This window comes from Gymnoscopelus braueri (assembly GCF_963280865.1).
Source record: "Gymnoscopelus braueri genome assembly, chromosome: 16".
In the NCBI taxonomy this organism is placed as follows: domain Eukaryota; kingdom Metazoa; phylum Chordata; class Actinopteri; order Myctophiformes; family Myctophidae; genus Gymnoscopelus; species Gymnoscopelus braueri.
Genome location: NC_137616.1, coordinates 7,371,008 through 7,382,365, shown reverse-complemented (window position 1 = coordinate 7,382,365; position 11,358 = coordinate 7,371,008). Strand labels below are relative to the sequence as shown.

General features: G+C 43.1%; 1 protein-coding gene across 1 annotated transcript in view; it reads left to right on the top strand.

Annotated features, from left to right (window-relative positions):
* ino80 (INO80 complex ATPase subunit) overlaps positions 1-11,358 on the top strand; it is a 202,127-nt gene that overhangs the window by 149,270 nt on the left and 41,499 nt on the right. The gene's annotated exons all lie outside the window — the stretch shown is intronic.

The following is an 11,358-nucleotide window of genomic DNA, read 5'->3' as shown; positions in this document are numbered from 1 at the left end:
CCCCTAATCTATAGGCCCTACACTGTGAAATCCTCAGTGGTATTTTACAAATTTGACCAAACGGTCAAACTGGTAACTGGTTCCATTTGTACCAAGAGTCTACAATATAACTAATTTGGTGCCCAAATGGACCAAAGAAAATAATGTTATTAATACTTTTTTTTAATTATTTTTTTAATGTGAGTGAGAGTGAAGCCTGTCGGTGTGTTTTAACCATTTGTACGCTCTCAGAGTGATTTGGACCAGTGGTTCTCTCTCTCTCGCACTCTCTCTCCCTCTCTCTCTCACACACACTCACTCACTCTCTCTCTCTCTCTCTCTCTCTCTCACTCACACACACACACACACACACACACACACACACACACACACACACACACACACACACACACACACACACACACGCACACACACGCACTCATGCACAAACACACACACACACACACACACACACACACACACACACACACACACACACACCACTCCGACTCCAGTCCAGCCCAACAACACTTAAATCCAGATTTAATGGCCACCATGGTCACAGTGCTGACTGACTGATCGACCACTCTGAATACCAGGCCATTATTAGCATCTGTTGACTTCTTTCAAATAGCAATCACTTTATTGGTCAAATAAATTATGACCTTCACACGCAAGGAATATTCATTGGCGACATCTGTATACAGCAGCAAACACATGATGCAAATAAAGCTACCGACAAAAATGGACATGCAAGAGACTAAAGCAACAACACACATATTCCATTTTACATTGTTTATTCAGCATTCAGGGGATAGGACAGTTAATAAAAGTAAGATATAGGCTACTTAGCCTTTTTATTTTTATTATGGCTTATATTCAGGGGAAGTAGGCCTATATGTCTTCTGGAAGTAGGCTAGTAGCCTATTTATAAAAAAAAAAACATTGGGGATGAACCATGAAAATGAATACAAACACCGACTGCATGAAACATTTCAGAATTCAAAACAGAAGGAATTCAATTTACTGGCCATTCCATCCACCTCCTTCTGCCCCTCGCGGTTTCACTCAATTGCACGGTTAATTATCCTGTAGGTACTATTCCATGGTGTCACAGAAAAGGGTCATTTACATTATACAGAACAGACCTATGTGTCCTTGGGGTTTGGATTTATTTAAATACAATCATGTTTTTGCATATGGATGATGGAATATGTCTTACAGAGACCTATATCTATGTCGGCTCGTTTCTCCCAAAGTTGGAGCGTTGATAAGCAGAGTAATTACCCATTAATTAATTACACCTGCGTAAAGGGCAAATGATGGCGCAATGCCATTTTACTGAACACAAATAACCGAATTGGCATTATAACAATAATTAGCCGAAACAAAATGATTGTAGAAGGTCTATTAAACTAAATGATTGCAAATGGAGCCAAATGGACCCTTTACGCGGGTGTAACTTCGAGTCCGAGAGCGTATAAATGGTCCATATTTGTAACTTTGAGAGCTTATGCATGGGTCCATTTGGTTCACACTGGGAATTATATACAGTGTAGGTCGAGGTCCCAGAGATAAACATGTGTAATGGGGGGATACGGTGGCATATTAATGCATATCAAACTGGGGATCCTTGTCCTTGAAACGAAGGACAGTGGCTCATGTTCAGTGTTTACGCACGGAGGGTCACGGAGGGTCACGGCACCATTCTGGTGCGTGTTTTATGGGGGGGGGGGGGGGTTTCTTTGAAAGTCGTGGTGGCGTGTGTGCTGCTCCATGCCCACAGCCCACCCAATGGCCTGCTATTGTTGAGACGCGTGCCTCTCTCTCTCTCTCTCTCTCTCTCTCATGCGCGTTTAGTGTGCGTTCGTCAGCTGTATGCAAATTGACTCCCCCCTTGCATGCACACACGCACGCTCTCTCTCTCTCTCTCTCTCTCTCTCTCTCTCTCTCTCTCTCTCTCTCTCTCTCTCTCTCTCTCTCTCTCTCTCTCTCTCTCTCTCTCTCTCTCTCTCTCTCTCACACACACACACACACACACACACACACACACACACACACACACACACACACACACACACACACACACACACACACACACACACACACACACACACACACACACACACACACACACACACACACACACACACACACACACACACACACCTGCATCTGTAATATTGTTTATTGCCCATGGCCTTTACCATGCAGCCTATGACATAAAACCTTTATTTGAGGGAGGCGATGAGTCATAAAAAATAAATGAATAATAAGAAAATAAAATCTAATAATGTCATAAAAGAAAAAGAGAAATTAAGGAGTTTAATTATTTAAAAAAAAATAGAATACAATTCCTACAGCATATACGCTAACACTTTGTCACCCCAGGAGAAATTACATTATAATGGCTAATTTATGCTACTTGGGTACACCAGTGTCGCACGGCGAACACAGCAGATCTACAAGCTCACAACACGTCGGGTCTGCGAAGCATCGTGAGTCTGTATATCTGCTGTTGTCGGCGTGCGATACCGTCGTATGACGAAGTATAAATAAGGCTCACATAGGCCCAAAACACATGGCCTCATGGAGTTTCGTCATATGAGTTTTATGAATTTAATTAATTGTTCTCCTCATTACATTTTCCATTTCAGTAGTATCCAAGTAATACTCCATTTGGCACCATTTTGTCAGATGACTGATAGCTGGAAGCATCTAGATTAATAATGAGATCATAATGAGGCGGTATTAATCATTTGTCTTTCTTAATTATTCTCTATTATTAAAAAAAAAAGTAGCTACAGCCAGGTCATTAAATGATCACTATACCCAGGAAACACTCTGTGTCATTCCATTATTATTATGTCAGACATTCATTTCTCTCTTGAATCTCGTTGTTTTTATAACCTGTTTAATTCCAGTTGTCCTGGCAGGCTGTGCAGAAAGTGTGTGTGTAACAGAAACCAGATTTTAACAAGCTCCAGGCCTGCAAACTCTTACAGAATTACAGTTATTATGAGTGTGATTATTATACTGTAAATCATCTCTATGAATATCCATAATTCATCAATGGAAGATATCACGCTTTGAAGTTTGGCGTAGCCTAGGCCTACTACAAATTGAACGCATCTGAATAGGAAATAGACCATCATGGCTTTTTTTTCATCCAATTAAAAGCTGCAATCCGTAATCCCCCACCCCGGGATTCGAACCGCGGTCCCACATTTTAATGGAACGATTGACGTGCCTTGTAATTCAGGGATAGGTTTCATGTTCAATGAGAGGCAAGTGGGCGGGTGTGAGGCGCGTGCGGCGAGCAATCTGATTGGCGGAGCGGCGAGCAGGCAAACTCCCGCCAAACTGTTGCGTTTGCATTCGTCTATACCACACACGCCACACAACAAGAGTTGAAATGAGTTGAAGCTTTTTTTCTACGCCAGTGGTCCGCAACCTTTTCTAGATCAGGGCCCACTAAGAAAATCTAAAAAAAAAAATGCGGCCCACCCATCTGACCACTTAACACATGCCCAAAATATGGACACCGGGTTGAAAGTGGCCAAGTGACCGCTAAGAGATGTGTGTCGAACGCCTCTCTTAAACTTAAAGGGATAGTCCATCCCCAAAATGACTTTTTTTCTATCACCCCATGGAGAGAAAAAAATAATTTAAGCCAATAATTTGATGACCACTGTTACAGTCTGGCTCAGAGACTACAACAAAAAAGGGGAGACGACACGGAGGAATACATAAATAAGTGTAAAGTTTATTTACTAACTAAGGAAATAATGGTAAATCAGTAATAAATCAAGTTTCCAAACCATAAGGGCAGGGAAACATGCTGCCCACTGGAACGGAACCTAATAACTCAACATAAGGAACTCAAACACAAATGCTCTCCTGTGTGGCCACACGCCTGTGACCTGGGAGGACTGAAGAGAATGAACTGATGTAGAGTGGGGCTTTTATAGAGTGAGGAGACAATTGGCCAGGTGTCTCCCCTTCCACTGATCATCTCAGCCTCCACCCTCCAACCCAGCACTGCAATGGAATGTTAAAGGCACACACACACATAACCCTATAGCAAAGGCCATGGGGCCGTCACACCCCCCCCCTTCAAAACAGGGTCCCACAGGGAACCCTGGCCCAAACTTTGTGTTATAACTAAATCAACTACAAATGTGCAAATATTCACAAAAAATGAACCCCATTTTAAACTAACCCCCCCAGTTCACATCTCCATTCTGCTTCAGCCCCACCCCACCTCAGCAACTGGTACCTTGGAGCTTTTAAGAGAAAGGTTAAGGCCTATGCAAAACAGATTATGAACACAGAATCAATTTATGGGCCCCTAACTAAAGCATCCACATAATTCTCTTTCCAATTACTTTTTCCATGTTTTTCCTTCCTGTGTGCATTACAAATGCAGACAGGATGAAAATAACTCCATGGTGTATTCTGCACCTGTGGCTGTGACCCACAGACACATGGTTTCACCAAGTTGCCATGACTTTTGCGTCCATCACGCTTCGGCAACGTCATGACAACTTTTGAGCTGAAAACACGCCGCTCAAAGCCACGGTCACACAAATCTGTCCCCTCAACTTTAGCAGCTTTGGGCTGAGAAATTTCCAAATTGGGGACCAAATAAGCCACTTTGATGGGTTGACTTAGTTTTTCAGTTTTTTTACCAGTACTACAGACTTTGATGTACATTGCCACGCTTCTTTTCACGCGGGGCCAAAAGAACTTTTTCAAAACCTCATCATAAGTTTTACGCACTCCCATATGCCCCGACTCATAGTGAGCAATGCGCAAAACTGACTCCTGAAATTTGGAAGGAATGACAATTTGGAAAATTGAGTCTCCAATGATCCCTTGGCCCTTCGGCACACACTTGCGCAGTAGTACTCCATTCTCAATGAAGTACCCCTGTGCACGATTTTTCACCTCCTTTTTGGGGAGAACAACATTGAACAGCTCCTTCAGTGTGGGATCGGCTTTCTGCTCTCTCACCAACTCTGAGTGTGAAATAGACTTAGGAAGGTTGCACAGATATTCATTTTCATCCTGGTGTTTCCTATCCTCAACTGCTTTTTGTACAGGTTGAACAACAGACTGATCAGAAAAGACCCGCTCCCCTGCTACATCATTCCCCAGTACTATGGTCACCCCATTAACAGGAAGAGCTGGACGCACCCCCATCCTAACTTCACCCTGGAACAGAGATGAATAGAGCATGAACTTGTGTACAGGAACATGGAAAATTGACATCTCCATGCCCAACACAGGAATGAACGACCCAGTTTCAGTCGCTCCAGAAAATGGCAGAGTAGAAGCAAGGATAAATGAATTAAATGAGCCTGTGTCTCGTAAAATAGTTACTGGCACCTTCTCCGGATTACCAATCAAGGACACATGTCCCTTTGACACAAATGGTGAAAAGGCACTTATCATTACCTCAGCACTCGGCTGATCTACCATGCCACCCGAAAGTGACCCTGCAAATGCAGACGGACTCGGCCTAGCTGAGGTGTTGTCATTACGTGACTGAAGCATAGGGCATTCCTTTTTCCAGTGTCCTGGCTGGTGACAGTAATGGCAGACATTATCGGAGTCCCGTACAGCACGACCACTTGGTCCACTCTTATGCTCCGCACTCCATGTCCCACTGGTCCTGCCAGGGAAATACTTTCCCCCAACAACCTGGCCAGCTTCTCTGCCACCCCCAAACCCACCAGTAAAGCTACGGTTGTCCCCACATCCCTTATGTGTTAATGAGAAGTCATCGGCGAGCGCCGCGGCGTCAGCCGCAGTCTGTGCCTTCTGCTCACTTATGTACACGGCCACTTGATCAGGGACTGAGTTTTTGAATTGCTCCAGTACAATCAGATCTGCCAGATCATCATAGTCATCGACTCCTACAGCTACACACCAACGAGTAAAGTGTGTGGTCAGGTCACGGGCAAACTCCAAGTAGGATCTATTGCCTCGCTGCCACGTTCTAAACCGCTGGCGGTAAGCCTCGGGTACTAATTCGTAGGTACGAAGCACTGCGGCTTTCACCTCTGTGTACTTTCTACTGTCCCGTGCCGACAGTGAAGCAAATGCCTCCTGCGCACGACCAGTTAGTACACACTGTAATAGGACCGTGCGGTCCACATCACTCCAGTCCCTAGCGTCTGCCACCCGCTCGAACAGAGTGAAAAACACCTCCACCTCCTTCTCATTAAACTTGGGGACTAACCGTAAACTTTTCAGTATTTGGTCTTTGTCACCTGATTCCCTTTTCACCTCACTTAACTTTCCATCCCTCACCAGCTTGAGCCTCGTGTCCTCAATTTCTAATCTTGCCATCTCCGCTCTGTGCCTCATTTTCTCCATCTCCAAATCCTTCTCCTTCAACAGTAGGCCTACTTCTTCCTTCTCCTTTAACTGTACTTGCAGTTGTAATTGCAAATTCAATAACCTTTCCTGCTGTTCAAAGGTCAAGACAGCCACAGATGGTACACTCTCCTTAACCTCAGCCTGCACAGTTACTATCGGAGGTGGGGTCAACACCTTTTGCTCATATAAGCTGTCCATAATCATGGCTTTGATATGGTCCTTCCTGGACCTTTTATCGCCAATTTCAATTGCATAATGCTCGGCAATTAAAATGAGCTGATCTTTGGTGCAGGCACCCAACCCCTCCTCCGACGGAGCCAAGAAAAAATCAGTAACCTCCATTACTTTTTTTTTTTACTTTTGAAAACAAATCCAAAAAAAAAAAAAAAAAAAAATTAAACCAAAAACCTCTAGTGACAAAAGAACGCAACAGACAACAAATCAATTAAATTGAGCCTCCCCACTGACTGCCTAGACCAAAAACTTCTCTAACTGCGCTCTAGTCTTCAGAGGGTTTCTGTGGCCGGGTACTTATGCACCAAAACCCACTAGTGTGGAAAAAGCGACCAGCAAGCTGGCAACCCCCCAAGACTAGGGACATGCTCCCAGCCACTTTCACCCCACACTACTTTTTTACCCGCACACGAATCCCAAGGGGAAACGCGCTATACCTACTTGAGTTGGCTCAACAAAACCGATTTGCAAAATAAATATACTTACGCTCTTAATTCACCAGACCCTTAACAAATTCACCTCCGATCGCTCCCCAAAGAATGCCGGTAGGGAATCCCCAGTACTGACGTCACCAGCGGCTTTCCCAATTCCCACGGCCCCACCCCCCTGCTGCCACCAAGGGTAGGTGTGAACGTGAACTGCTTGTTTGAACACAAGCGACCTAAACTGCAATACTCAAGCTTTGTAGCTCAACAAATCTATCCGTTTTTAAGACGAGCCCCCATTTGTTACAGTCTGGCTCAGAGACTACAACAAAAAAGGGGAGACGACACGGAGGAATACATAAATAAGTGTAAAGTTTATTTACTAACTAAGGAAATAATGGTAAATCAGTAATAAATCAAGTTTCCAAACCATAAGGGCAGGGAAACATGCTGCCCACTGGAACGGAACCTAATAACTCAACATAAGGAACTCAAACACAAATGCTCTCCTGTGTGGCCACACGCCTGTGACCTGGGAGGACTGAAGAGAATGAACTGATGTAGAGTGGGGCTTTTATAGAGTGAGGAGACAATTGGCCAGGTGTCTCCCCTTCCACTGATCATCTCAGCCTCCACCCTCCAACCCAGCACTGCAATGGAATGTTAAAGGCACACACACACATAACCCTATAGCAAAGGCCATGGGGCCGTCACACCACCGGGACCGGTAGGCAGCGGTTCCGGTGGGAGACACAAAGGAGACTCTTTGTGTCTCCTACCGGAACCTCTGCAGGTCATGAAATTATTGGCTTAGGAATGCGATAAAAACTAAAAAATAACATGGGGGTGTACTATCCCTTTAAACTCTAGTAGAGTACATACTTAAACGTACTACACTTAAACTCTACTTAGATGACTACTTAGTCCCCCAGGGGTCTATACTAATAGGCCCCTTCCTTTTGTTTTAGCTCTGCACTAAATATCTTCAGTGAAAATAGCCAAGAATTTACAATTTAGGCATTTGGCAGACGCTCTTAATCCAGAGCGATTTACAGTAAGCAAGGTAAACACGAGGTAATACATCAAATGCAGAGAGACAGTGTTTTGCCTCAGTAATCTAGGATCATGAGTAAACCAAGAACCTATCATCAGTCTAAACAAAACATTATAATATCAATAAATAATATGCACATGGAAACTATACAAACTATAGGATGCCAGGTCAACAAATGCACCTGACATCTTTCTAAATGACATGCTATCTTTCTAAATGATATGCTATCTAAGCCTATGTGTGAGCTTGTACGTAGGCTATTTTCACCGAATGTTTTCTTGGGAATTGGGAGAGACGCTTTAGGGGTTCAAGTGCTTAAAAGTGTGCGTGATGTTTTGCCTTTTGAGCTGTTGTTTTTTCCCCATGGAGGCTGCAGTGTGCCAGCGTGCAGACAGCGACAGACAGCGAGGCCGGGGAAGAGTCTATATTTGTGCTGTGTTTGTACGAGTCGGAACACAGTGGGTCGGTTTGAATGCTTGTCATATTGACACACCTGTCGTTTCCCCTAACCCATTCAATCCGGCAATGCATCTCATGTCATTTTAGATTTCTTTGGCTATTCAAAAATAGCAGATCACTTGGTGCCGCGCTATGAGCTTATAGATCTGCTATTTTTGAAAAATCGTGAACATTTGTGCAAATCTTTGAATATATATTGTTAGAGGCGAACAACTGTCAAATGTGTCAACAAATGTCTTAATATTTCTGAAAAACTCATGTTGCTATATCAGTGGTGCTCAAACCTTTTCTTGTCAAGGACCCCCCAAAATTATATGTTTTTGGCCACCAATCGCCATCAAAATATGCTGTTCCAGGGACCCCCCCAGAAGCAAAGATTTGAGTTGAAAATGTTGTTTCAAAAACAATTCAAAGATCTGCACAAAAGCTTGTAGATCTGCTATTTTTGAAAAATCTTGACCATTTAATGAGTGCTATTTTTGAATAGCCAAAATATAAAAATAATGGTTATAGCTAAATTCTAAAATGACACAGATGCGTTCCCGGATTGAATGGGCTAATGTGCCCAGACACACAGAAACCATGCCCTCAGGCGGGTCAATCGTTGTTTGTCTACGGTGGCCTAGTGGCCCAATAATGCTCACTATCACATATCGTTGCTGTCGGGCAGAAACCTCCATATACTAACTTTTTGTTGGAATATTGTTGTTGTTTGTATTTTTGGTTGGTCAGAAGGCTGGGGCGGGGGGCAATAAACAGGAAGTAGCACATCCCAAAACAGCAGGCTACATCCCATAATGATCAAGAGACGAGAGAGGAAAACATTACGACTAACAAGAAAGTCACAGCTGGACTCAAAGTTGACAGATACCATGACGAATGACACCGACTTAAAACACCAAGAAGACAAAAGGAAACAACATATCGTTGTTTTTTCCGTAACTTAACGCCCTACTTGAAGATACTGCAGCGTCACACAAAAGCATCAAATGTAGCAGATCTGCAAGGAATTTTGAGTTTGTAGATCTGCTACTTTTGCTATTTTTGAATTTGAATCCTGAAAATAAATAGTTTGTGGACATTTGGACAATACGCGGCGCGTTCCCAGACCCCACTTTGAGAACCACTTTACGACTATTAGTAGTAGTAGTAGAATTGTGGTTGTTGCAGTCTGAAAATGTGTGCCATTTCTCTGCTGTTTTCTGCTTAATCCATTAAGACCGGGAACACATCTGTGTCATTTTAAGATTTCTTTGGCTATTCAAAAATAGCAGATCTACAAGCTCATAGCGTGGCACTCGAGCAGTAGATCTGCTATTTTTTTTTAATCGTAGAAAATGTGTGCAAATCTTTATATATATATGTTTTAAAGCGAACATTTTAACTCCGATCTGTGCTTCTGGGGGTCCCTGGAACAACATATTTTGAGATGGGGGTCCGAGGCCAAATACATATCATTTTGGGGTTCCTTGACATGGAAAAGTTGGAGCACCACTGATATAGCAACAAACTGAAAACATGTTTTGATATGTATTTGGTCGCGGACCCCCATCTGAAAATATTTTGTTCCAGGAACCCCCCTAGAAGCAAAGATTTGAGTTACAAATGTTTGCTTTAAAAATGTATATATCAAAGATTTGCACACATTTTCAAGATTTTTCAAATACAGTAGATCTACAAGTAAAAAAAATAAATAAAGAAAATAACACAGATGCCTTCCCGGATTGAATAGATTAAATGAATTGTGTTTGTGTGAGCTGTGTATCAACGTTGTCGACCATCTGTGTCCACATTAGTGACCAGGTAGTTAGGTTGTAGACGGACACATGATGGTTATAGATGGGCTCTGATTCCAGCTGTTGGCTGCCATTAATGCCGTGCTCCGTACGCCCAATAAGGCTTTGTAATGGCGGTTATAACCTCCACTTATCTCTTTTACAGCCATGTGTCTCCAGCCTGCCCTGATATAAAACTGCCATAAAAAGTGTGACAATATGCTTTATAGTGCCGGTCTAGCAGCTGATAGCCTCTATATTTCCTGCACTATATGTGGGAAACATAATGACCCGATGATGGCCTTGAGGTTTTGTCCCCTGCAGCTGAAATGAGAAACCTGCAATCATAACGTTAAAAAAGCTACAATCCGGGACTTATTTTAACCCATTAAGACCTGAGGCCTACAAATGCCTTCTAAATCAGTAGTTCTCAAACCTTTTCGTGTCAAGAACCCCTAAATTGATATGGCCGTGGGCGCCGGACCCCCCATCTGAAAATGTTTTGTGCCAGGGATCCTCAGAAGACAATATTTGTGTTAAAAAAAACCACTTTCAATTATTATATTATTTGAAGCAGAAAGGCACACTGGATTGGGCACTATTGATACGTCGCCATCTTTATTGTAGCTCCGACATCGTTGCGACCACCTCTCTCTGTCGGCACGTAAAATCGACGGATTGTAGCTTTAAGACTGCCTAATGCAGCAGTGGTAGTCTACACACACTATGCAGAGATCTGTCATAATTGAATGAACTAGGCCCTGTGGTCGTTTAGGGTTAAAGTTGTAAAAGGCTTTTAAGGGCACGGCAGTTAATAGTCTCATTTACAGACAATCATGAAAAACAAATTATATATGTTACACATCTCGTCTCTGTCGGGTGGAAACCTCATATGTCCAAAATTGTTACTTAGCAGGATTCAAATTCAAATATAGCAAAAGTGGCAGATCGACAAGATCATGCTACTGCATGCTTTTGTGTGACGCTGTAGTACGACCAAGTAGGGCGTTAAGTTACGAAAAAACGTTAGAATATGGAGATAAGA